The sequence below is a fragment of the Aegilops tauschii genome, chromosome 4 (genome assembly GCF_002575655.3).
Source record: "Aegilops tauschii subsp. strangulata cultivar AL8/78 chromosome 4, Aet v6.0, whole genome shotgun sequence".
NCBI classification, from domain to species: Eukaryota; Viridiplantae; Streptophyta; class Magnoliopsida; order Poales; family Poaceae; genus Aegilops; species Aegilops tauschii.
In genome coordinates, this window is record NC_053038.3 from 317890997 (window position 1) to 317900067 (window position 9071).

Consider the following 9071-nt stretch of genomic DNA (forward strand, 5'->3'; position numbering starts at 1 on the left):
AGGTTCCAAACATATGACCATGTACCATCGTTAATGTATTGTCTATTTCTTCACATTGTATTGAGGGCTAAGGATAAAGAGACGAATTTTATAATACGGTAAGCATAGTATGACATCATTCATATAACAAAACAACTGAGAACAGACAAACAGGCAATTGTAACGTTGTGTGCGAAAGTCCAGCATGGAACTAGATTACAGGTCAAGATCAAAGGAACATCACTCCTCTCTTTTAAACCTTTTAAGGTGCAATGATACGCTAAGAAAATTGTGTATAAAATTAAAAAGAGTAATAGACATTGGCTGCAAACCATGCAGTTCAAGGCACAACTCAGAGTAAGTAGTAGTTAAAAGGTGTAAGTGCATCTAGTGCCCCTTAGTGATTTTGGTGTATTGAAGACTTATAGGTTAAGAGACTAATGTGTTTATGAATGTACACAGGTCTATAAGTCTATGAGGAGTTTGATATTTACAGTGAAAGTCAACCCCTAAAAATGAAGTTCTTCGAATGAAGACTTTGGATTTCTGAAGACATTCTGAAGACTTTGAAAGTGAAGAAATTGGTGTGACCTTGAAGACTTGGTATTCATTTGAGGAACATGAAGCGTGAAGACTTTTGTTTTCTTAGTTTCATTTTCTCTTTCTTGAGTCATAGGAAACACCGTACTGTTAAAGGTGGTCGAGGAAATACTAAGGAAAAATTTCCATGTGATGCTCAACTCAAAATCCTACACCTACCAATCCCTTCGAGTGAAGCCATTGGAAATCTCATACAGTTCAGTCATATTCTTCAGTGACAGAGACAAAGTTCTTCTGGTCTCTGAGGAATTTGTTCTGACTAAGGAGTTAGGAATTCGCCAGTGCTGATTGCCTACACAGTGAGGAACATGATAGCCCTGAGGAATTTGATACTCAAATTTCCGACCGTTGCTGTGCTATGCGCCAGCTGTCCCAAAATATCTACCCACCTAATGGTCATATCATTGAAGGGCATTTATGTCTTATCATGACGGGCTACTCCCTAGGCTATAAATAGCCGCCCCCTACAACCACTAGCTGGTTGGCTGCTCCAAGAGAAACTGACACTTGTCAATTGAGAGCATCCCATCCTCCGAGGACTTTGAGCGAAATTCATCAAGTGAGGAAAACCCAAAACCAAACACCTACAAACCCAAAGTGATTGAGCATCACTGAAGAGATTGATCCTGCGTGGATCCGACGCTTGTTACCTTTGAAGACTGTGCTTCTTCCAGACGGTTAGGCGTCATGGTCTAGAGCATCCAAGAGGAAATTGTGGATCGCCGAGTGACCGAGTTTGTGAAGGTTTGGAACTCACCTGAAGACTTACCACGAGTGATTGGACGAGGTCTGTGTGACCTTAGTTCAAGGAGAATACGGTGAGGACTGTGTGTCCGGGACTGTGTGTCCTTAGGTTTAAATACCTAGCCGCTCCAACCAGACGTACAACTGAGACAGCAGTTGGAACTGGTCTACCAAATCATTGTTTTCACCAAGCTTACTGGTTCTATTTCCTCAACTCTTTCATTTCCTCGTCACTGTGTTGTATGCTTGTTCATATCTGTGTTTGAAGACTTTGACTGAAGACTTTCCCAATTTCCTCAGTTCAATTTCTTCAGTCTGTTTGTCTTCATCCTGTGTTTACGCTTTCTGTACTCCGTGCTTCTCTTCATTTCATCATGATGACCATGCTTGTGTTCTGCTATGCATACTTTTGAGTACTTATTCCGCTGCAAGTAGTTCTTCGCTAAGGAATTTCCTCACCCACAAATTCCTCAGTGAAGAATTCATAAAAATCGCCTATTCACCCCACTCTAGTCGATATAACGCACTTTCAATTGGTATCAGAGCAAGGTACTCCCTTGTTCTGTGTGATTTTGGTTTAACCGCCTGGAGTTTTAGTTATGTCGACCGCAGGTATGAAGAAAGTGACATGCCCCATCTTTGACGGTCATGATTATCCCAAGTGGAAGGCCATGATGAGGAAGCGCCTCATGGCGATGAACAGAAAGCTATGGACCGTCACTGAGATTGGTCTTACTGATCTATGCAAGATGGCGGACGCTGATGTTATTCGCAAGTACACTCGACTTGACATCATGGCGAAGGATTCATCTGTTCCTGCCTATCGAGAGATGAATTCAGACGCATTATGCATCTTTGCAATGCGAAGCTTATCTGGGACCGCATCTCTGACGTCTATGAAGGTCATCGAACTTGTCATGATCCCTGGTTTGAGGATTTCAAGGAATCACTCAAAACGATGACATTCGAACCAGAATCATCATCCTCCTCACCATGCCTTATGGCAGATGGTGAAAAGGTAACTGAATGCTATCTGTCTGAATCCAGTGATGATGAATCTGATGATGAATTTGGACCCAGTTATGTCAAACTTGCTTCCCTTGCCACTAAACAACAAAGAGCTTTGGAAAAGGTTCATAACATGCTTAGTAAGAGTGATGATATGTTGGGTGAAGAAATGGATCAGTCAAAAGCTTTGGCTGAAAGTCTTCAAAGACTTCATACTAAGTATGACACCCTTCAAGTTCATCATAACACTCTCTTGTCTGATCATGAGAAACTTTCTTATGAATTTCTTCAAAGAAAGCAAGATCTTGAAAAGCTAAGAGTGAGTTATGAAGATCTTCAGAAGGAGCGCGATTCATTACTTGCTCAACAAATCAGTGCTGCTCAGGAAGAATTTGTTCCTCCATGTTTGAAATGCATTGAACGTGAATCTGCTAATTCTTCACCTGAATGTTCAAATGCTTCTAATGCTACAAATTCTTCAACTGTCTCTGCTATCACTAATTCCTCATCTGAGGACATTGCTAGTATCATTGACGATGCAGGGCTGAAGGAATTGTACATGACAGGCATGTACAAAAGCCTCAAAGGGCATCAGACTCTTTGTGATGTGCTTAAAAAGCAAATCCTCAGCAGGAACCCTAGGAAAGAGGGTATTGCCTTTGAGAGGAAACTCAATGCTGATGGTACATATTGGAAGCCTGAGCAGTACCCCAAAACCTCATGGGTTGCTGCAAAGGGACCTCCAGTTGATCCATCTAATTTATCTGGCTTTACATGTGAATCTTCTCATTCTTCTGATGAGTCATTTGACTCCAGCTATAATCTGTTTAAAAATCAGAATGGTGAAGTATTTGCTAGATATGTTGGCACTAACTGCAGGAACGGTTCCCCTATGAAGAAAATCTGGTTTCCCAAAAAGTGCCTTGAAAGTCTTCAGGTGAATGTCCTCATGACACCACCTATGAATAATAGGAACCCCAGATCAAATTCTTCATATGGATCCAAGTTCTCATACAGACCAAATTCCTCACATGGATCAAATTCCTCAAAAGGATCAAAGTCCTCATATGAACATCATCGTGCTAACAACTCTGTTTCGCGGGGAAGAGCCAAGGGCTATGAATATGAGCATTATTCTTCTAATCATTATGTTGATAAGTCCTCGAAGAATTTCTCTGTTTATTCATATGCTTACCCTAACTTCTCTTATGTGAAACGAAATGGATTGGCTTCTATGCCACCTTTCTCGTATGGAGCTCACAGAGTGATGAACTCTTTGCCACCCCTTCAGATGTGGGTGGTGAATTAAAAGAACTAATATTTCATGCAGGGTCAGGTCTCCAGACGTACTTTAACGTCTGAAGAATTTGTTGGAGACCTGAAGAGTGCCTGAAAGGACGCAGGCTAATCATGAAGAAATGAACTTTCATTTCTCATGTCCTCATACTGTCTTAACTGTTGCATTGCTTGATGAAATTGGTCTGATGAATTGTGATGTCATATTCTTCACTGATGAAGTATATGAAGTTCGTAAGCTGCACTAATTCATCTGCAGGATGATCAACCCAAAGCCACTGAGTGGGTTCTCCATAGTGGATGTACAAATCACATGACTGGTGACAAGAATCTATTGATGGATGCTCCCTTATCACCATCGCATCTGAAGCATATCATCTTCGCTGACAAAGGCAAAAGTCAGGTATTGGGTCTAGGTAAGGTTGCGATCACAAAGGATCGACACGTGGACAAAGTCATGCTTGTCGAGTCCTTAGGATACAATCTTATGTCTGTCTCAATGCTTTGTGATCTTGATATGGTAGTTGTCTTTGGCAAGTATCGTTGTGTTGTGGTTATGGAAGCTGACAATTCCAAAGTCTTCGAAGGCTTTAGGAGAGGAGACTTGTATATTGTTGATTTCTCTACAGGACCGCAACCAGCCGTGTGCCTACTCGCAAAAGCTTCAGAAGGTTGGCTATGGCATCGACGACTTGGTCATGCAGGCATGAGTAATTTGCACACGCTTGCGAAGAAGAAGCATGTCATTGGCATTGAGAATGTCAAATTCCTCAAGGATCACCTGTGTGGAGCTTGTGAAGCTGGAAAGATGACCAAGGCTAAGCATCCAGCGAAGACTATCATGACCACTACTCGACCATTCGAATTGCTTCACATGGACCTCTTTGGTCCTAACCATTACTCAGCTGTCACAAATGACGCATCTCTCTATGGCCTTGTTATTGTTGATGATTACTCTCGTTACACATGGGTACGCATTGTTACTTACAAACATTAGTGCAGGAAGTCTTCAAACGATTTTTCTCGAGGGCTTCAACCAACTTTGGTGTGAAGATCAAGCACATCAAAAGTGACAATGGAACTAAGTTCAAGAATTCTGGTCTTGATGACTATCTTGATGAACTTGGTATTACTCATGAGTTATCTACTCCATACACTCCTCAGCAGAATGGCGTCGTGGAGCGCAAGAACATGACTCTTGTTGAGATGGCTCGCACTATGCTTGATGGGTACACACTTCTGGATTGAGGCAATTTATACTGCGTGCCACATCATCAACAGGGTATATCTTCACAAATTCTTCAAGAAGACTGTCTATGAACTCCTCACTGACAAGAAACGCAATGTGAGTTATTTCAAAGTCTTCGGTGCTAAATGTTGGATTAGAGATCCTCATCACAATGCTAAATTTGCACCGAAAGCACATGAAGGTTTTATGCTTGGTTATGGAAAGGACTCGCACACCTACAGAGTCTTCAACAACGCTCTTCACAAGGTTGTTGAAAACTGTAGATGTGCGGTTCAATGAAACTAATCTCGCAAAGAGAGCACCTACCCTCTGTGATAGATGAACCAGCACCTGAGGAAACTATCAAGTTCAAGGCTACTGAGGATGTCATTCCTACCGAAGAATCTGCTGAAGAATTCATTCCAGAACGTGAAGAATGTCGAGCTAATGCACCTGAAGAAAATGCTGAAGAAAATGGTGCTGAAGAAAATACTGATCAAATTCCTCGACGACAACCTACTCATCCTCGCGTTGCAAAAGAAGTGCAAGTTGAAAAGATCATCGATGAAATTGAAGCACCAGGTCCTCTCACACGCTCAAAAGCTTCACATTTATCTAAATTTTGTGGGCACTATGCTTTTGTCTCTATCACAAAGCCCACTAAGGCAGATGAAGCATTTCTGGAGCCTGAGTGGATTCAGGCCATGCAAGAAGAATTACATCAGTTTGAGCTCAACAACGTTTGGGAACTGGTCAATCGTCCAGATCCTCGCAAACACAATATCATTGGCACAAAGTGGATCTACCGCAACAAGCAAGATGAAAATGGCCTTGTGGTGATGAATAAGGCATGGCTAGTAGCTCAAGGCTACACACAGGTTGAAGGATTTGATTTCGATGAAAATTTTGCACCTGTTGCTAGACTTGAAGCTATTCGCATATTACTTGCTTATGCTAACCATCATGATATCACTTTATATCAAATGGATGTGAAAAGTGCATTCCTCAATGGTAAGCTTGAGGAAGAAGTATATGTTGCTCAACCCCCAGGTTTTGAAGATCCTAAGCATCCTAACAAAGTCTTCAGACTAAATAAGGCCCTCTATGGCCTCAAGCAAGCCCCTCGGGCGTGGTATGATACTTTGAAGGAATTCCTCATGAAGAAAGGCTTCAAACCCGGTTCACTCAACCCTACTCTTTTCACTAAATCATATGATGATGAATTTTGTGTGTGCCAAATATATGTTGATGATATCATCTTTGGCTGTACTGACCAACGTTATAGTGATGAATTTGCCTATATGATGAGTGAAGAATATCAAATGTCTATGATGGGAGAGTTGAAATTCTTCTTAGGTCTTCAAATTCGTCAACAGCTCAATGGCATATTCATATCTTAGGAGAAATACCTCAAGGATGTACTGAGGAAATTCGGCATGCAAGATTGCAAAGGCGTCCAAATTCCTATGCCCACAAATGGCCATCTATGCACTGATGAAAATGGTATTGACTTCGATCAAAAGGTATACCGCTCCATGATTGGTTCTTTATTGTATTTATGTGCATCTAGGCCAGATATTATGCTTAGTGTTTGCATGTGTGCCCGATTTCAAGCTACACCGAAGGAATCACACCATAAGGCTGTGAAACATATTCTTCGATATCGAACTCACACACCAACACTAGGATTGTGGTACCCCAAGGGCTCGGCTTTTGATCTCATTGGATATTCTGACTCTGACTATGCTGGTGATCATGTGGACCGCAAGTCAACATCTGGTACATGTCATTTCCTCGGACGATCTTTGGTTTGTTGGTCCTCGAAGAAACAGAACTGCGTATCACTGTCTACTGCTGAAGCTGAGTACATTTGCTGCTGGTTCTTGCTGTGGATGAGGCAAACTCTCAAGGACTACGGCGTCAATGTGAAGAATGTGCCTCTCTTCTGTGACAATGAGAGTGCCATCAAGATTGCTCACAACCCAGTTCAGCACTCGAAGACAAAGCACATTCAGATCCGTCATCATTTTCTTTGCGATCATGTGTTGAAGGGCGACATTTCTATTGAGCACGTGAAGACTGAAGAACAGCTAGCCGATATCTTCACAAAGCCCTTGGATGAGAAGAGATTTAGCAAGTTGCGGTGTGAGCTAAATATCCTAGAATCTTTGAATGTTCTTTGAAAAGGACACTCATCCTAACACTTATGCAAAATTGATGACTTAGATGTGCAACACATGAATAATCATTTTTCTTCAATCAATGAAGAATAACACTCTAAGTGTGAAGAAATTAATGAAGAATTTGATTCTCAGAACCCTACGACAGTTGTACGCGGTGTCTGAAATCATCATTCTTATACGGTGGGTCACACCACCACAAAAGTTGAAAATCTTCAATTTGAGTTTTTCCTCAGTTTTTGAAATTCCTTAGTTGTTCATTTTCTTCAACTTTGCATTGTCTTCACTGTTTCTGTTGTTTTTCTTCATTGGCTATATATATATATATATATATATATATATATATATATATATATGAGTTTATGTCCTCTACAGCATTCACTTATGGCTAATTCTTCAAGTTGGTTTTTCTGCTAAGTGAATGTGATCGGACCCTTCCCCCTCTCTGCTATACTCAACCCAATCTATTCACAAATTCTTCATGTGCGTTCTATTTGAAACTCATTGAAAATCTTCACTGTGTCCTTGTCAGCTGAAGAATTTGCGAACGGAACTTTTAACTTATCTTATCCAAATTTTCGGCTTTGCCGCTCAAATCATTCCGCATCCCACGATATACTTATCTATTCACCCACGATCTAACACGATCTCCACTTCTCAGTACGTGGGTGACACATGTCAAGCGAATGAGAAGGGTCAGGGGCATGTTCGTCCAATTTCTTCGGGCGAACAATTTTTCACCGTGGCTATAAATACCCCCTCTCCCCTTCCTCACTTCTTTTACTCCGCTCGACCTCTCTCCAGCTCAAGCTTCTCAAACCCTAGCACCGCCGCTACTTCATCATCGCTGGTGAGGAAGAGCTTCACTGCCTCGACCTCGTTGCCGCCGTACTCGCGCCGGCCGCGGAAATCTTCACTCCGCCGCCGCCGTAGCCGTCTTCCTCCGCCAAGTTAGGGCATGGAAGATCTGCACAGACGAACTTCACTTCTCCACCTCACAGTTCGTCGTGTTCTTCATCTAGGGTAATTAAAAGTTACTTTTACTTCCCTCTTTGATTCAAATGACTTCTACAAAATCTTCAAAGGTGTTTATTCTTCAAATTTTTCACACAATAAACACCTCACATCTCATCTATTCTTGATTCGTTTCCCTAAGCATCATTTTTCTTCAAGATTCCTCAATTGTGTGGATCTTCGATCTATACAACTCTGGAACCTAAGACAAAGAACGCTTAGTGAAATTCTTCAAGACTCAACTGGTCAAATTCCTCAAACTTATTCTTTTTGAAAACCTTCTGAGAACACATATGACCTCTCCAAATTCCTCGCAACTATACTCTGTTCACAGGTACTCATGTCCGCTGCTGAATCACTAGGTTCTCATCAACTTAACTCATTTGCAGCGTTCCTCGAAGAAAAGTTGCATACTTCTTCAGAAAGTTCAATTGTTCAAATTCCTCAACTGAAGAAAATGGCTGATGGAAAGAAGCCACAGAAAGGAGGAAAGAGGCCTGAAATGAATACAGCCTTTGAAATCCCTGAGGACATTTATGCTGGGTACTGCACACCCCCTGAGGAAGATAAAAATCAGCGCAAGGTGCGCATTCAGAGGATAGAAAGGAGATGGGCAAAAGAGTTGAGGGAGTACAGGTATGTGCCTCCAAAATACATGAAGAAATTCGCTGTTACTCCTCCATGCTCAAGACCACCATTGGCACCTGGCCAAGAGGCAGATCCCACTAGCATCAAGCGCGGTGAGGATTTTCCTGAAGAATGGGCCAAGCGCCAGGCCCAGTTGGCCAAACAGGCAAAAGACGCAGTGAAGAAATTCAACGAAGACTCTACTGCTGCTGCTGCTGAGGCCTCTGTAAGGCCGAAGAAATCCTTGGCAAAGAAGCCTGCGCTTAAGCCAAGTGCCTCTTCTTCAATGCCCTCACGGCCAATTTCCTCAGCTAAGCCCTCACGGCCAATTCCTCAAGCCGCTCCTGCTCCTCCAAAGTCCTCAGTTGCTCCGCCCAAATCCTCAGCACCTGTGC